The sequence below is a fragment of the Oncorhynchus keta genome, chromosome 32 (assembly GCF_023373465.1).
Source record: "Oncorhynchus keta strain PuntledgeMale-10-30-2019 chromosome 32, Oket_V2, whole genome shotgun sequence".
Lineage (NCBI taxonomy): Eukaryota > Metazoa > Chordata > Actinopteri > Salmoniformes > Salmonidae > Oncorhynchus > Oncorhynchus keta.
In genome coordinates, this window is record NC_068452.1 from 19,240,304 (window position 1) to 19,252,716 (window position 12,413).

A 12,413-nucleotide genomic window follows, 5' to 3' on the forward strand; every position below is an offset into this window, starting at 1 on the left:
ACAGAGCCGTTGTGAATGTCTCTGGGCAGCGCAGGGGGAATGTTACAGAGCCGTTGTGAATGTCTCTGGGCAGCGCAGGGGGAATGTTACAGAGCCGTTGTGAATGTCCCTGGGCAGCGCAGGGGGAATGTTACAGAGCCGTTGTGAATGTCTCTGGGCAGCGCAGGGGGAATGTTACAGAGCCGTTGTGAATGTCCCTGGGCAGCGCAGGGGGAATGTTACAGAGCCGTTGTGAATGTCCCTGGGCAGCGCAGGGGGAATGTTACAGAGCCGTTGTGAATGTCCCTGGGCAGCGCAGGGGGAATGTTACAGAGCCGTTGTGAATGTCCCTGGGCAGCGCAGGGGGAATGTTACAGAGCCGTTGTGAATGTCTCTGGGCCGCGCAGGGGGAATGTTACAGAGCCGTTGTGAATGTCCCTGGGCAGCGCAGGGGGAATGTTACAGAGCCGTTGTGAATGTCCCTGGGCAGCGCAGGGGGAATGTTACAGAGCCGTTGTGAATGTCTCTGGGCAGCGCAGGGGGAATGTTACAGAGCCGTTGTGAATGTCCCTGGGCAGCGCAGGGGGAATGTTACAGAGCCGTTGTGAATGTCCCTGGGCAGCGCAGGGGGAATGTTACAGAGCCGTTGTGAATGTCTCTGGGCAGCGCAGGGGGAATGTTACAGAGCCGTTGTGAATGTCTCTGGGCCGCACAGGGGGAATGTTACAGAGACGTTGTGAATGTCTCTGGGCCGCACAGGGGGAATGTTAGAGAGTCATTGTGAATGTCTCTGGGCAGCGCAGGGGGAATGTTACAGAGCCGTTGTGAATGTCTCTGGGCCGTGCAGGGGGAAATATCACCTTGTGCACCGGCATTAGTCTGCAAGGAGTTCTTCATCACCATGCCACCTTCGTTCTCTACAATACTGCAACACATAATCATATTTCTGGATGCATCACCATGCCACCCTCGGTCTCTACAATACTGCAACACATAATCATATTTCTGGATGCATCACCATGCCACCCTCGGTCCCTACAATACTGCAACACATATTCATATTTCTGGATGCATCACCATGCCACCCTCGGTCCCTACAATACTGCAACACATATTCATATTTCTGGATGCATCACCATGCCACCCTCGGTCTCTACAATACTGCAACACATAATCATATTTCTGGATGCATCACCATGCCACCCTCGGTCCCTACAATACTGCAACACATAATCATATTTCTGGATGCATCACCATGCCACCCTCGGTCCCTACAATACTGCAACACATAATCATATTTCTGGATGCATCACCATGCCACCTTCAGTCCCTACAATACTGCAACACATATTCATATTTCTGGATGCATCACCATGCCACCCTCGGTCCCTACAATACTGCAACACATATTCATATTTCTGGATGCATCACCATGCCACCCTCGGTCCCTACAATACTGCAACACATATTCATATTTCTGGATGCATCACCATGCCACCTTCAGTCCCTACAATACTGCAACACATAATCATATTTCTGGATGCATCACCATGCCACCTTCAGTCCCTACAATACTGCAACACATATTCATATTTCTGGATGCATCACCATGCCACCTTCAGTCCCTACAATACTGCAACACATAATCATATTTCTGGATGCATCACCATGCCACCTTCAGTCCCTACAATACTGCAACACATAATCATATTTCTGGATGCATCACCATGCCACCTTCAGTCCCTACAATACTGCAACACATATTCATATTTCTGGATGCATCACCATGCCACCTTCAGTCTCTACAATACTGCAACACATAATCATATTTCTGGATGCATCACCATGCCAACCTCGGTCTCTACAATACTGCAACACATAATCATATTTCTGGATGCATCACCATGCCACCTTCAGTCCCTACAATACTGCAACACATATTCATATTTCTGGATGCATCACCATGCCACCCTCGGTCCCTACAATACTGCAACACATATTCATATTTCTGGATGCATCACCATGCCACCCTCGGTCCCTACAATACTGCAACACATATTCATATTTCTGGATGCATCACCATGCCACCTTCAGTCCCTACAATACTGCAACACATAATCATATTTCTGGATGCATCACCATGCCACCCTCGGTCTCTACAATACTGCAACACATATTCATATTTCTGGATGCATCACCATGCCACCTTCAGTCCCTACAATACTGCAACACATAATCATATTTCTGGATGCATCACCATGCCACCTTCAGTCCCTACAATACTGCAACACATATTCATATTTCTGGATGCATCACCATGCCACCCTCGGTCCCTACAATACTGCAACACATATTCATATTTCTGGATGCATCACCATGCCATCTTCAGTCCCTACAATACTGCAACACATAATCATATTTCTGGATGCATCACCATGCCACCCTCGGTCTCTACAATACTGCAACACATAATCATATTTCTGGATGCATCACCATGCCACCTTCAGTCCCTACAATACTGCAACACATATTCATATTTCTGGATGCATCACCATGCCAACCTCGGTCTCTACAATACTGCAACACATAATAATATTTCTGGATGCATCACCATGCCACCTTCAGTCCCTACAATACTGCAACACATAATCATATTTCTGGATGCATCACCATGCCACCTTCAGTCTCTACAATACTGCAACACATAATCATATTTCTGGATGCATCACCATGCCACCTTCAGTCCCTACAATACTGCAACACATAATCATATTTCTGGATGCATCACCATGCCACCTTCAGTCCCTACAATACTGCAACACATAATCATATTTCTGGATGCATCACCATGCCACCCTCGGTCTCTACAATACTGCAACACATAATAATATTTCTGGAGGCATCACCTTGCCACCCTCGGTCTCTACAATACTGCAACACATAATAATATTTCTGGAGGCATCACCTTGCCACCCTCGGTCTCTACAATACTGCAACACATAATCATATTTCTGGATGCATCACCTTGCCACCCTCAGTCTCTACAATACTGCAACACATAATAATATTTCTGGATGCATCACCTTGCCACCCTCAGTCTCTACAATACTGCAACACATAATCATATTTCTGGATGCATCACCATGCCACCCTCGGTCTCTACAATACTGCAACACATAATCATATTTCTGGATGCATCACCATGCCACCCTCGGTCTCTAAAATACTGCAACACATAATCATATTTCTGGATGCATCACCATGCCACCCTCGGTCTCTACAATACTGCAACACATAATCATATTTCTGGATGCATCACCATGCCACCCTCGGTCTCTACAATACTGCAACACATAATCATATTTCTGGATGCATCACCATGCCACCCTCGGTCTCTACAATACTGCAACACATAATCATATTTCTGGATGCATCACCATGCCACCCTCGGTCTCTACAATACTGCAACACATAATCATATTTCTGGATGCATCACCATGCCACCCTCAGTCTCTACAATACTGCAACACATAATCATATTTCTGGATGCATCACCATGCCACCCTCGGTCCCTACAATACTGCAACACATAATCATATTTCTGGATGCATCACCATGCCACCCTCGGTCTCTAAAATACTGCAACACATAATCATATTTCTGGATGCATCACCATGCCACCCTCGGTCTCTACAATACTGCAACACTCTGAATACAGTGGAATTCACTATTTGATGCAAGACTGACAACCCTTATAAGAAATGTGCTGAAGGCCATCTTTTACAGTCTAAATGTAATTTTAATGGTCAAATTCTTGAATGGAAAATTCTCTTAACATTAATGAACAACTTAAAATAAATATAACTTAAATATACATTAACCTCTTCAATTAAAATAAATGAACACAATCATCTATTGAATGATATAACAAACAAAAGAATCAAATTAGCAGCAGATTTTGTACATAACCAACTAGAAAATAAGCAGCTGTAAAAGTGGAAATGGAAAAGGCCTGATGGTGACGCTAGAGGAAAGGTCAGAGGAAAGGTCAAGTGTTCACCAAATCAATAGGTTTCTTCCACTTGGAGTGATGATTGTGCACAACAAATTCTATGGAAATCCAGCCATTACTTTGAGATATATCTGGTTCTCAGTCTGTTCTCAGTCTGTTCTCAATCTTGTTCCCGGCCCGTGTGTAGTGATCCAATATCCATAGCCATTATAACAGTTATCAGTGGCCCTTGCTCATCCTTACTCAACAAGAGCCCAGTGCCGAGCCTTCTTGCTAGCGAAGTCACTGATCAGCTTGTTTTTCAACATCCTGACTTTGTCTGTCTCTTTCTGTGCCCCTCCTCTCATTTGCTCCATCCTCATCATCTGCATTGGTACTGCCGGGCGCTGTCTTTCACCTCTTCCTCCACTTCCACACACTTCCCTGAAAAAACTGTATCACTTGAAGAGGGTCCTGGCTCTGTAGAGTGTACATGACGCATATGATAATATGTCCTATAATATAATGCCATTTGTAATAACATTATAACCACATTTTCAGTTACTACCATTTTGGTGACTTAAATGATCTGCATGCACCACGGGAAAAAAATGAAACAGCACTGAATCCCGCAGAATATTGACCCAAATTACCTGCAGTTGCGTATTACCACCACTAAATGTCAGTAAATGACCAACATAATTAGTGTTTTAATTCTTATCGTAAAGGGTGGAATCATTCCCACGGATCCCCTGCAATTTTGTCAAATGCCATGTCATTCAACACAATGCTGCTCACCTCCTTCTTCATTTGGGAGTAGGGCTGGTTCAGGGGTTATGGGGAGGGGGAGACAGGGGCTGCTGAGCCTGAAGCTGCATCTGTTGGGCCTGGCACCAGGCAGGGGCAGGGACAACTGATTTAGCATGAAAAGCTTGCTAAAAGTTTGCCTGCATTGATTAAATGTCGGCTGAAAGAGGAGTGAAATGGGAACACAGAATTTTCTGTGAAGATATTATGTAACTAATGTCATGGGAGCAAATGTAGCCTATTTCACTATGGACTAAGCTAACAGGTTAATTTCGACCACTCACGAACTACACCCACCTTCCTTTGTGAAAAATAGAGTGAAATACTGTGTCCTTTTCTCTCTCCTTTCTTGTCTTTCTTTTTTAAGCACACAGCCAAGACAACGCAGGAGTGGCTTCGGGACATGTATCTGAATGTCCTTGAGTGGCCCAGCCAGAGCCCGGACTTGAACCTGGAGAGACCTGGAAATAGCTGTGGAAATAGCTGTGCAGCGATGCTCCCCATCCAACCTGACAGCGCTTGAGAGGATCTGCAGAGAAGAATGGGAGAAACTCCCCAAATACAGGTGTGCCAAGCTTGTAGCGTCTTACCCAAGAAGACTTGGGGCTGTGTTTGCTGCCAAAGATGCTTCAACAAAGTACTGAATAATTCTGAATACTTCAATAAATGTAATATGTCCGTTTAATTATTTGATACATTTTCAAAAATGTCTAAAAACCTGTTTTTGCCTTGATATTATGTGGTATTGTGTGTAGATTGATGAGGGAGAAAAAACAACAACAATTTAATACATTTTAGAATAAGTCTCTAACATAACAAAATGTGGGAAAACTCAAGGGGCCTGAATATTTTCTCGAATGCACTGTGTACTGTACAGCCTAACACAATATCCACAGCCAGCAGACTCACTGCAATAAGAACATTACATAATGGATTACAACAATTACATAGAAATGATCAGACATTACATCTATTAACAAACAGCTCCTGATAACAACCTTTGGAGAGGAGCCCACATCGTGTTCTAACCCCTGGATCAGGTCGAGAGGGAGTCGTGACACATCCTAGCCTGAAAACAGGCCCCCACACTGGGCATGAGTCACTCCCCCTCCCCCCTCCAAGGACTGGATGACTTACAGACTCAGACAGATAAACAAGCAGCAAATAAAAAGACCGAATGCACACAGACTGTGCCACTGCCAAGCATCAGCTTCTGTCAAGAGTAGTACTTGGTTCAGTACTGATTTAAGAGGAAGCTGGGCATTCCTCTGTTATGGAATATGTCTGTCCTTTATAGGCACTCAATGAATGGCCCTTTTCTTGTATTATACACTTAGTCTAGATAAAATATGATCTCATGAAAATTGATTACTCTTGATGTTATTATTGGATTTGATATTATTTGATATATAAAAATAGGAAAGGATTAAAGGAGAAATCACAGCGCCGACTGTGCCGAAATGTCCTGATACTAACTGCCCTCATATTTATTGCTCTCACTCTCATTCTCTCTCTCTCTCTCTCTCTCTCTCTCTCTCTCTCTCTCTCTCTCTCTCTCTCTCTCTCAAATAAATCACACTGCTGTCGTTTAGTTTGACTGGAGGCTTAATGCACTTTTAGCCTAATGCCATTCGGCGCCAGGTTCTCACTGTTTTCTCTCCCTGCAGCAGCCCGGAGTGTTCGACATGATTGTCTATCTCCTCCCCCCCTGCCACTCCCTGCATTAGCTCCTGGCAGACAGCCTTCTCAAGGCCATAGCTCTCAACTCAGGCCCCTCCATCTCCACTTCTCTGTCCAGGCTGCTGCAGATAACAGCTAGGAGAATGGTCCGATTACGACCAATAACAGTGGAACACATTCAAGTTCGAAGCTATCAGATAGATAAGTCACTCTGCCAGAGGTACTGCACGTGGACAAGAAAATAGGATGAGCTCATAGCACCGCAAAGTCCGTCCATTTTCGGTGGAACTGATACAGTATTTCAACAACAAGCCACAGGTAAAGGCGTAGAATTCATTTCATCCACGCCCGTTTTCTCCTTCACATTACATTGGAGATGCCTAGCTGTTCATTAAAAGTCAATATTGCAGAGCACAAAAAGGGCAACAAGGACCCTCCGGATAGGATGAGTGATAAAATAAACAGATGCATAAATGGATGATTGTATGATCAGAGGGACAAAGGACTGATGAAGTGAAAGTAGGGGTATAATTCTATCAGCGAGGTGGACGGTGCAACGTTTTGGCAGCTGCCACCTGGGATGCAAGGTTGCTGGGAAATGTTTGATTGTGTTTAAAGCTGCGGTTCTGCAGAAGTAGGACACATTCATTTAAGTCAATTACAGCCCGCCTGCTGCCTGTCTGCACCAAACAGAGAGGAGTAGGAGGAAGGAGGAGAGACGAGGGAGGGAGTAGGGAGAGAGGAGACAGTGGGCGGGATCCTAACCTTAAACAGCTATAAAATAGTTGACCAGGTCAGGTGGCACCAGCTCTCTTTGTAGTACCAGTCTATTATCATATGTTATCATCATCTGTCACGCACTGTTAAACTTGAAGTCATAGCGATGGTAAACAATGAGATCCGCCATCTGCCAGTGTTCCACCTCTTCTACTCCCACACAGCCAACCCTTTCGACATCCGCTCTCCATGCACCTGTTTGTGGTGATGCTTCCACCTCTAGCAACACGTAGGATGGAATAGGAACAACTATTTCAACTATTTCAACACTCAAATCTCCTCCGGTAGCAGTTGACACAAGGCTGTAACGTAACAAAATGTGGAAAAGGTCATGGGGTCTGAATAAATCCCGAAAGCACTGTACACAAGAGTGTGCAAAACATGTTCTTTCCATGACATAGACTGACAAGGTGAATCCAGGTGATTCCTTATTGATGCCACCTGTTAAATCCACGTCAAGCAGTGTAGACGAAAGGGGAGGAGTCGGGTTAAAGAAAGATTGTGAAGCCTTGAGACAATTGAGACATGGATTGAATATGTTTGCCATTCAGAAGGTGAATGGGCAAGACAAAATACTGAAGTGCCTTTGAATGAGGTATTGTAGTGGGTGTCAGGCACACCGGTTTCTGTCGAGAACTGCGACTCTGCTGGGTTGTCCACACACAACAGTTTCCCATGTGCATCAAGAATGGTCCACCACCCAAAGAACATTCAGCCAACTTGACACAAATGTGGAAAGCATTGGAATCAACATGGGCCAGCGGCCCTGTGGAACGCTTTCGACACCTTGTTGAGTTGGAGATCTTCTGAGGGCAAAAGAGGGTGCAGCTCAATATTAGGAAGGTGTTGCTAGGCAATAGGATAGATAATAAAAAGTAACAGCAGCGTATGTGATGAGTCAAAAGTGTTGGGGCAAAAAGTGTAACGCAGATAGTTTAGGTAGCTGTCGGTTAACGATTTAACTAGCTATTTAGCAGTCTTATGGCTTTGGGGGTAGAAGCTGTTCAGGGTTCTGTTGGTTCCAAACTTGTCTACAACTTGCCTATGACTTGGGTGGCTGGAGTCTTAAACAATTTTTAGGGCCATCCGTTGACACCACCTGGTATAGAGGTCCTGCTATAGGGTTTTGAATGTAAGTCCCTGTCTCACCGTGTGAGTCTGACTGAATGAGACAAATTACCCGGAGATCCAGTCTATCTCATTATCGGTTCAACACATGAAGAGGAAGCTGTAGAAGGGCTTTCAAAAGGAGCAGGGGAAGTTCCCCGAGACGACGCTCTGGTTGCTCGAGGCTCGATAGTTGTTGGATTGCGTCCCCGTTCCCACAGCTCCGGCGGGTCAAAAGACTGGGATGTGTAGCGCACGGACACTCATTCAACTGGATGTGCCTATGGGCTGGGATGGGCTGATGTAGGCTAAATAGCATGAGGCATCGTCCATGTACAGTGCCTCAGAAAGTATTCATACACCTTGACTTATTCCATATTTTGTTGTGTTACAGCCTGAATTTAAAAAAAAAATGATCTCACCCTTTAATGACAAAGTGAAAACATGTTTTTCAAAATCTTTTCAAAATGTATTGGAAATTAAATACAGAAAAATCGCATTTACAGAAGTATTCAAACCTGTTGAGTCAATACATGTTAGAATCAAATTTGGCAGCGATTATAGCTGTGAGTCTTTTCTGGGTCGGCCTCTAAGAGCTTTGCACACCTGGATTATACAATATTTGACCATTATTCTGTTCTTCAAGCTCTGCAAAGTTGGTTGTTGATCATTGTTTGGCAGCCATTGTCACGCCCTGACCTTAGAGAGACTTTTTATTTCTCTATTTGTTTAGGTCAGGGTGTGATTTGGGTGGGCATTCTAGTTTGTCTATTTCTTTGTTGGTTCCCAATCAGAGGCAGCTGTCTATCGTTGTCTCTGATTGGGGATCATACTTAGGCAGCCCTTTTCCCACCTTCAGTTGTAGGATCTTGTTTGTGTGTAGTTGCGTTCTGCACTGCATATAGCGGTACGTTCGGTTTGCATTTTTTGTTGGTTTTTTGCTATCATTTAAAATAGAAGTATAATGTACGCCTACCACGCTGCACCTTGGTCTCCTTCTAACAATGGACGTAACAGCCATTTGCAAGTCTTGTCTCAGATTTTCAAGCCTATTTACTAAAACTGTAACTAGGCCACTCAGGAACATTCAATGTCATGTTGGTAAGCAACTCCAGTGTATATTTGGCCTTGTGTTTAAGGTTATTGTCCTGCTGAAAGGTGAATTTGTCTCCCAGTGTCTGTTGTAAAGCAGACTGAAACAGGTTTTCCTCTAGGATTTTGCTTGTGCTTAGCTCTAATCTGATTATTTTGATCATAAACTCCCTAGTCCTTTCCGATGACAACCATACCCATAACATGATGCAGCCACCACCAGGCTTAAAAATATGAAGAGTGGTACTCCGTGACGTGTTGGATTGTCTCTAAACATAACTTTGTCGTGAATACAAAGTGTTAATTCTTTTGCAGTTCTACTTTTTGCAAACAGGATGCATGTTTTGGACTATTTTGTATTCTGTACAGGCTTCCTCCTTTTCACTCTGTCATTTAGGTTAGTATTGTATTCTGTACAGGCTTCCTCCTTTTCACTGTGTCATTTAGATTAGTATTGTGGCGTAACTACAATGTTGTCGATCCATCCTCAGTTTTCTCCTATCACAACCATTAAACTATTTCACTGTTTTTTAAAGTCACCATTAGCCTCGTGTTGAAATCCCTGAGTGGTTTCCTTCTCTCCCTGAGTTATGAAGGACGCTTGTATCTTTGTAGCGACTGAGTGTATTGATACGCCTTCCAAAGTGTAATTAATAACTTCACCATGCTCGTGGGGATATTTAATGTTTGCTTTTATTTTTACCCATCTGCCAATAGGTGGCCTTCTTTGAGAGGCATTGGAAGACCTCCTTGTTCTTTGTGGTTGAATCTGTGTTTGAAATTCACTGCTCGACTTGAGGGACCTTGTATGTGTGGGGTACAGAGATGAGGTAGTTACTGTACTCAAATCACGTTAAAACACTATTATTGCACACAGAGTGAGCCCATGCAACTTATTACCTGACTGGTTAAGCATAGTTTACTCCTGAACTTATTTAAGCTTGCCATAGCAAAGGGATTGAATACTTATTGACTCAAGACATTTCAGCTTTTCATTTTTTTATTAATTTGTAAAAAAAAAAGAAAGTGAAACTAAATTCCAGTTTTACATTATGGGGTATTGTGCGTAGGCCAGTGACACAATCAAAATGTTGTCCATTTTAAATTCAGGCTGGAAAAAGTCAAGGTGTGAATACTTTCATAAGGTACTGTGCTTTCTCCTATTGGGCCTACTCACGAGAGCTATGGCTGCAGGATTTGTGTGGATGTAGTTACAGGCAGAAGGGTGTTAATCTAAAACGAATGCCAATAGGGATGGATGTTAAGCTGCAGAACAGAATTATTAACACACACACACACACACACACACGTACACACAAATTGAGATTTATATGCCAGACCCTGATTTCAGCCCCCTCTCTGTGTGTGTGGGTTTCTGGGTGTGATTTGGTGCCCCACTAGCCACGATTAAGACCTCTCAAAGCCAGCATTACCAGCACCAGTTTGAACCCCTGTTTGTCCTTAAGAGCATGTGAGGATCCGACTCCTAAGTCCTAATGTAACAGTATAACTTTAGACCGTCCCCTCGCCCAGACCCGGGCGCGAACCAGGGACCCTCTGCACACATCAGTCACCCACGAAGCATCGTTACCCATCACTCCACAAAAGCCACGACCCTTGCAGAGCAAGGGGAACCACTACTTCAAGGTCTCAGAGCAAGTGACGTCACTGCTATAACTAGCTAGCTAGCCGTTTCACATCCGTTACACTAATGCCACAACATCGTTCTGCTTGCCAAATATTCACAGGCATTCCTCTTCTCACAGCAGGCCTCTAGCGAGGTTAGACCAGGGGCAGCAGGCCATCCTGGGTGACAATGGTTGTTTCCCAAATGGCACCCTATTACCTATGGGCCCTCGTCAGAAATAGTGCACCGTGAAGGGAATATAGTGCCTTTTGGGACACATCCTAGGTAGTGCATCCGGCGTAATAAAGGGATGCTTGTTGAAACGCTGTGAGAATAACGATAACATGAAGGGCTATGTGCAGGGAAGGATCTCCTTCACACTGGTTGGTGTGGCGACCCAGTCAGGTTTTTTTATAGACTGGTGTAAAATGCATTATGTAGGCCCTACATCACTACTGCGGCGGGTGCAGACTGCAGATTGAAGTCATGTTGAAATTCAGTCCAAATGTATTCCTGAAAGTAGAAGCATGAACAAAACTGCCCAAATGAATTTCTAGGTAGCGTCTCTTAGTTGGAACCTGAAGCTCACCACAGCAGATGTCATTTTCACTGTATTTCCTCATTTCCGTGTGAAGGAATTCAAACCATTCCGAACGAACAGAAGGTAGAAAACCGAGAAGCTTTGATATCAGTGCAGGAAGTTGCTCTGCTCACGTTTGAGTGAATCGCTTGATCCTTATTAAAAGGGTGATCCGTCCCTCTCCCTTCTCTCTAAATTCCCGAATCTGGATCGAGGTGAGTTGTCTCACACCAAATGAGTACAGTATCTGATAGCATTGCTATGGAATCTCCATGAAAGCACATCTGGCATCTGCAGTGCACTCTTCCGTAACAAGGTCAGAGCAGAGCCTCTCTACCCTCTGATGAATTTAGTGGAGATTTATTTGGACCAGCAGGACGGGGCCAATTCCAACTCTGTTCTTATGGGCTAAATCCAAATCCACTCCACCTCCCTCTGCTACACACTGTGTTACCAATGGATTACCAGCACTAACATAGAGCTCCGCTCTTCCGTCTATGAAATGAGTTAAATTGGAGGCTGACAATCACAGGATTTCCTAAAGTGCTCAGGCTTGAGTCAAGTGCAGTAGGCATGGCTCCAAGGGCTCTGCACTGCGACTGACTGACCCTGTCCTCCTCTCGACAATGTGTGTCCATGGGTTTGTTGGTTATCTAGTGAAAAGTTGTTGGGATCAGAGCAAAAAGACGACTTTCCTTTGTAACCCGTGGACTGCACACAGATGCACCCACTGATGTTTATTCACAACAATTTGTCTGCATGACAACATAAGG

At 44.3% G+C, this 12,413-nt stretch overlaps 1 long non-coding RNA gene across 1 annotated transcript; it reads right to left on the reverse strand.

The window, feature by feature from the left end:
• Positions 1–2,093: 2,093 nt before the first annotated feature.
• LOC127914416 (uncharacterized) lies at positions 2,094–3,601 on the reverse strand. The gene is made up of 3 exons (XR_008088248.1): positions 3,248–3,601; positions 2,422–2,480; positions 2,094–2,185 (listed from the first exon to the last, which is right to left on the reverse strand). It is a non-coding gene; the product is annotated as an uncharacterized LOC127914416 (long non-coding RNA).
• Between the last annotated feature and the right edge of the window lie 8,812 nt (positions 3,602–12,413).